Raw genomic sequence first — 7249 nt, forward strand, 5'->3', positions numbered from 1 at the left:
CTTTCTCTGTCTCCTACTCTCTTTGAAACTCTGCTTTTCAAATAAATAAACAAACCTTTAAAAAAAACACATTAAAGTTTTAAGACATCATGTAGTATTTTCAGTTACCACTGTCTCATTCCCTAGAAACTGTGATGTGGTGCATTCTGGAGAAAGTAGCCCTGTTTCTGTTCTGTTCTGTTCTTTTGTTTTGTTTTTCTCTGAAGACAAAGTAAGCAAAGTGGAACTAGTGTGCAACATTCTCAACAGCCTGTGATCTGTCCTAGGAGATATTTTGACAGTGCTAACTGGAAGCTCAGCCAGGGAATGGATTTAATGCTATCAGTGTCATCCTTGAATGCTCAAAGGGGAGTAGTAGATGGCTGCCACAAAGTGAGAAAACCACAAGGGAGAAACAAAACATATCTAAGACCTTGAGAGGAATTCAGACAAGAGTTTCAGTAACCATAAAAGATGTTTTATTTTAAAGAATTATTTTATTTATTTGAAAGTCAGAGTTACACAGATAGAGAAGGAGAGGCAGAGAGAGAGAGAGAAAGATCTTCCATTCTGCTGGTTCACTCCCCAAATGACCATAACGGTCAGCTGAGCTGATCTTAAGCCAGGAGCCAGGTGCTTCTCCTGGTCTCCCATGCGGGTGCAGGGCCCAAGGACTTGAGCCATCCTCCACTGCACTCCCAGGCCACAGCAGAGAGCTGGACTGGAAGAGGAGCAACCAGGACAGAATCCAGCACCCCGACTGGGACTAGAACCAGGGGTGCCAACGCTGCAGGCAGAGGATTAGCCTATTGAGCTGGCATGTTGATTGTTTTTATCACTTATCTATACTCCTGTGGAAAAGTGGTCTTTCTAATTTAGCTTGCTGAACATTATTCTTAGTGATGCATGAAACCTGTGATTATAAAATAAATAGAAATTATGCTATTGCAAAAATTAAAGGAAAAAAGAAAGGAAGGAAAGAGGGGGATTTAAGGAAGGGAGGGAGGAAAGTATGGTTATCTTATAAAGGTATCTATAAAATACATGGAATATATTCTATATTAATTAAAAGTTGAATTAAAATATTTTAATGTAATGACAAATTTACATACACATACACACACACACACATACAAATGTATATACAATCTCCATTGTGACTACCAAAATAATTCTAGAGTATATATACAGGTTATACAATGGGAATGGAAGGGTAATCAAAATGTATCAACACATGCAAAAAATTAAACACAAAGATACTGTAAGGGATATAAAAAAGATGCACAATATATATAAAACACATTTTAAAAACACACAATTGTGTGATCTCTGTCAGAAATTGCTTTTGGATACCATATAGAATGGAATAAACAGGGCACAGACAGAGAAATATAGCATGTTCTCCTTTGTATGTAGAAGTTAAATTAAAAAGAAAAATAAACACAAAAACAAGCAAGCAAATAGAAATGTCTGTGTATATAAATATTACTACAAATATAGTTTTGCTGAAATTGTTCCATATATTTTTCAAATCAATAGTTAATAACAGTGTATGATCTGTGATGATTTTAAAATTTACTGTATAGAAGTGAAATGGTCATCTTTTCATTTGATTTTTACTTGTAGCCTGTGCTTGTACTCCCACTAAACAAGGGTCTTTTTTACTTTTTACTTGTTTAACGCTTAATTTAGTGGAGCATTAAGCTCTTGACTATAATGTAAATTTAAAAATACATTATTTCGAGAACAAGAATGTCTTGAATAATTTCAAGCAAACTAAGACCTTTTATCAAACAACATGATGAGAGATATACAACAATGTTATATAATGATAAAAGGTACAATACTTCCAAAAAATATAATAATTATAAGTATATATGCACCAAATATCAAAATTCCAAAGTATGTGAACAAATACTGACAGAATTGAAGGGAGAAATAGATGATTCTACAGTAGATGTGGCAGTCTTTAACACCAAACATTTAATAATGTATGGAACAAACAGACTGAAGACCAGCAGGGAAATAAAGAACTTAACTCTGTAGGTACACTGGACAATCTCCAGTTGGACATTGTACTAATTAACAGCATAATACACATTTTTGTAAGTGCCTATGGTACATTCTACTGGAAAAATTTTAATGCCATAAAAAGAAATCTTAATATTGAGTTCATAAGAATATTTTCACACCACAATTAGATGATGTTAGATATCAAAGAAGAAGGTAAACTAGAAAATTTACAAATTTACAGAGATTAAGTAGCACACTATTAAATAACGAGTGTTCCAAGTAAGCATGCTAAGGGAAACTAGAAAATATCTTCCAATGAAAAGGAAGCACAGCATGCCAAAATTTACAGTGTGTCATGAAATAAGCACCAAGATGGACATTTATAGCTATACATGTTTACAGTATAAATAAAAAAGCATTAAAAACAAGCATATTTAGCATATTAAGGAAGTATAAAAAATAAAGATCATAGAAGGGATGAAACAAAGTTTAGACTAGTTGAAAAATAGAACTGAACAACAAAACCAAGAATGTTCTCAAAAAAGACAAACTCACAAAACTGACAATCATCTACAAGATTGATAAGGATTAAAGACTCAAGACTCAAATAACTAAGTCAGAATTGAAAGTGAGAACATTACTATTATTTTTATAGGAATAAAACACTTTTTTATAAAACAGTACTATGAATAATTAAATTCCAAACAGTTGGATAACAAAGGGGAAGTAGATAAATTCCTAAAAAATATACAACATAGAAATGAAAAATCAAATCAGAACTCGAATTAGTATGAAAATTGAGCTAATAATCTAAAACTTTCTGAAAAAGAAAAGATCAAGGTAATATGAATTCACTGGCAAATTTTAACAAACATTTAAGAAAATCACACCAGTAATTATCAAATTCTTCTCAAAAAACTGATGATCACTAGGCACTTCCATATTCAATCTGTTGAGAACACTAAAAGGAAAGAAAAAACATCAGGCTAATAATCATTATGGATACTGATATAACATTTGAACAAAATATTTGCAAACAGAATATTACTAATTCTCTGTAATTTGACAACATATTAGATTGGCTACACATGATGAGCAATTAGCAGTTATTCTGGTAATTCAATGATGGGTCGTCATACAGAAGTCAGTCAGGGTAATACATTCCATTAACAGAATGAAGGAGAAAGAAACAGAGTGGAGGTCACTCCAACTGATCTGGAAAATAAGTTGACAACATATGATGTTTACTGTTGCTGCTTCTATTCAGGACAGTACTGGAAATCTGAGGCTGAGAAAGCAGATGAGGGAAAAACGAGAGGAAAGTAATTTGAAAAGGAAGGAACAAAATGATCTTTATTTACTAGGAACATGATCTTACATGTTGAAAATCATAAAGATTCCACACAGTACATGTAAAATCCTACCTGAAATGAATTTAGTAAATTTCAAGATACAGCATCAACATGCAGAAATCATGGGCAGGTCTGTACATCGGCAATGAAAAGTCGAAAAAAGAAATTAAGAATCAAGTTCCATTTATTAATGTATACAAGTACATAGGGATAAATTTAACCAAAAAAACAAAACACGTATACTGAAAACTACAAAATTTTCCTTAAAGAAATTAAAGAAGACACACATAAATGTAAAGCCTCCCCTTGTTCATAGATTGTAGTTTAAATTTAACTTAAAATAATATTGTTGTCAATATTGCCCAAAGCAATGTATGATTAGAATTCAATGTCTATAAAAATCTAACTACGGTTTTTGCAGAAATAGAAAAATCCATTCTAATTTGCTTTTTACATTTCTTTTCATTTATTACAGAGGCAAGGAGACAGAGAGAAAAAAACGAAAGAGAGAGAGGGAGAGAGAAAGAGGGAGCGAGAGGTGTCTCATCCACTGATTCACTCCCCAAATGCCTTCAAAGCTGGCACTAGGCCAGACTCACACCAATAGCCCTAAACTCAATTTGGATCTTCTCAGAGTTTAGCAGGGATCCAGGCGCATGAGCCATTGCCTTTGGTCTTTCAGGATGCCCACCGTCAGGAAGCTGGAAGCAGAGTTATTGCAGATTTTCTTTCTATGTGTGGGGAATCCCACAGGAATCCCAGAAGAGTTACAGAGCACTGCTAACCCAAAAAGAAAGAGAAAAAGCAAAACCAAAATGGAGTTACTTAAGCTAAGGCTACTAAGCACCAGGAACTGCCTAGACCATCTGTCAGAATAGACGCAGGTGATGAGGCCTGATAAGGACTAGGGGACATTACATCATAGAAGAAGCCAACCAGCTGGCTACTGTGTTACTTCATCCACACTACCACGATGGGTCACACCCAGAAGACCCCTAAAATACCATTGGTTACACCCAGACACCAACATCCAGTTGGTGACACCTAAAAAGATGAGCTTGTGATTGGTGACACACCAGGGCACCCACCCACCCCAGAGCGGGGATAAAAAGGCAAGTTCACAACTGGTCTCCATCCCCTCCGGGACCATGGCTCAGCGCAAGTGAAACTCTGCCCCGGGCTCCTCTGACTGAAGCTCTGCTCGCCACTCTACTGGAGCCAGCCTCGCCTGGACATCCCAGCTGCTGCCAGAGCTGACATCAGAGCTGGACCAGACTTCTCATCAGGTGACCTCTCCAACCCTTCAGCTGGCTGGCTGTCTTGGAACTTCAAGCCTATTGCCCAGAGTGCCAGTCACCCCACGACGCCTGCCTGTGACTGTTCTGAGATCCATCTCTCTGAGTGGTAATGGAGACTTTGGCCTCTGGACTCTGCACTTTGACTTTTCATGACCATGATATGAACCTTGAGAACGCAGCACTCATATTATATCCCTATCCATGAGTGTCTAGATTGGTTATGCTTTTATGCTTTGTATGTGTTATACTTATTACCATTGCTGGATATTTCTGGAAATTGCCTTACTTCTAAATGTTTGTTATGACCTGTGGACTAATGACATATATTGAGTAGTATTGATCTTGAGATATATATTGATCTTGAGATATATATTGAATGGTATTGATTATTGAATAATAAATTATACTGAAAAGACTATCGCGATTCTGTGTGGTTCTTCCCCGTGCTCCGACACGTCGCATTAGCCTTGTTGAGGTGCGTGACAAGTGGCGCTTGGACACTATGGAGTATTTAGAAATGTCACAGCTCTTTTATGTCACAAGATTTTCTCTCCACCAGGTGCTTTGTCTTGTGACCAATGAAGAATGAGTAACACAAAGGAAGTTTTACTAAGCAAAAGAGAAAGCCCCAGGCAATGGCAGGAGGAATCCCAAAGGGGGTTGCCAAAGAAGAGGTTGTGTCTAGGATTTTCATATGGCTTAACTGGGGAGCTTTCCCTAATTGGTGGCTTCACACACTATTAAACTAAAAACCATGAGCCACTCAGGGAGAAGCTGCCAGAGCCCCCTTTTTTTTAGCACAGATATGCTAACAAGGTGAAACTGAAGTGCTGGTGATTCATGGAGGCTGCTCTGAAATCAGAGCCCCTCAGGGGTCAGGGCCAAGGTTACTTGTCTCGCATAGGCAAGTTGACAGCGCAAATAGGTCCATGGTGGTCAGTGATTGGGCTTTTGGCTGAAGCGATCTAATCTGATGATTCATGTCATTGCAGTATTCTTCCATGGTGGGGGGTCATTGTCCTTCTCTGCCTGCCTGTATTAAGAATGTATCAGTCTCTAACAGAAGTGAAGCCCACATTAGAACCTTAGCACACTGACAGAGATGAGCATCCAAGCAGCGTCTTAACTGCTCCACAAAATGCCAACTGCACGTGGGATCTCCAGTGTCGCTCCCCCTCTTCACGGAGGAACAACACAGGACCCTGCGCTGTTCTTTTGTCTGCTCGGCCCTTCCCGGGTTTGCTGCTGGTTCTTCCCGGGTTGGCTGCCGTCCCTCCACCTCCGTGGAGGGGTGGTTCCCCCTGCCACTTTCCCCACTTCCGCGGGGGAGCGGCACACCGCTGGCCGGCTCTCTCGGGGGCTGCTCAGACGTTCCTTCAGATAGATGTTCCTGGTGCATGTTGTCTCTCTCCTCCTTTATAGTCCTCTTCCACCAATCCCAACTCTGCTACCCACACGCCGAGTATGCTGCTCTCCTCCAATCAAGAGCAGGATCAGCTCCTGCAGGTCATCACTCAAGTTGGCGAGAGGCAGCTGTGTAGAAGCTGTTTCCTCCTCTCCCAGCGCCATATTCTGGGAGAGCAGATGCATAGAATAAGTCTTAATTCCAGTAACTTAGTCTAGTCTGAGTTGCTCCCCACACTCCAGGGACCTTGAACCACCAAAACAATCTTGTTAGAGAATCAAAGAAGTCATGACATTCACACTCATATCAAGTTTTACTAAAATGCTATGGTAATTAAAGCAGTGTGGTATAGCAAAAAGAGAAAGATTGACCATGAAATAAAAGAGAAAACTCAGAAAAAAATTAATAAAACACATACAAGGGCAAATGCTTTTTGATAGGACTGCCAGGGTGATTCAGTGGGGTTAGGGCAGCCTCTTCAGCAAATGGAGCTAGACAACTTGCTATGCACATGTTAAAACAAATAAAGCTGGGCTCTAAGTAATAAACAATTAATGCAAAATGGATTAATAATGTAAGAGCACAGTATACAATTTTCATTGTATTGGATTTGGCATTTATCTCTAGGATATGATACAACAAGCATAGGAAACAGATGAAAGAATTTAGACATAAATTACATAAAGGACATGGTCAACAGTGAAATGATAGTATAATAAGTGTCTTGCAAGTCATATGTGTGATAAGATATTAAACAAGGAATATTATAAGAAACACCTGTAACACAACAACAAAGAAAATAAACAACGAAATTTTAAAATGGACAAAGGACACGAATGTCTGTTTCTCCAAAAAAGTACAAATAGTTAATATGAAAAGTCATTAAACATCACTAATCAGTAGGAAAATGAGAATTATTCACAATGGGTTAGCTCTTCACATGCATTATCATGATTATTACAAAGGAAAAAGGAATGAAAGAAAGCAGAAACAAAGGAAGTTGGAAGAAGGATGGAGACAGGGATAGAGGGAAGGAGTAGAAGAAGAAAGAAAGGAGGGAAAGAAAAGTGTTACCAAGGATGTGGTGAAGTTGGAAGTAATGTGCATCATTGGCAGGATTGCAGACTAATGCAGCCATGTAGGAAGTGGCATGAAAATCGCTCCAAAAGCAAAATAGAAGAGCACCATATGATCCAGCATTT

This window comes from Oryctolagus cuniculus, chromosome 3 (genome assembly GCF_051225735.1).
Source record: "Oryctolagus cuniculus isolate XC-2025 breed Fujian yellow rabbit chromosome 3, ASM5122573v1, whole genome shotgun sequence".
NCBI lineage: Eukaryota > Metazoa > Chordata > Mammalia > Lagomorpha > Leporidae > Oryctolagus > Oryctolagus cuniculus.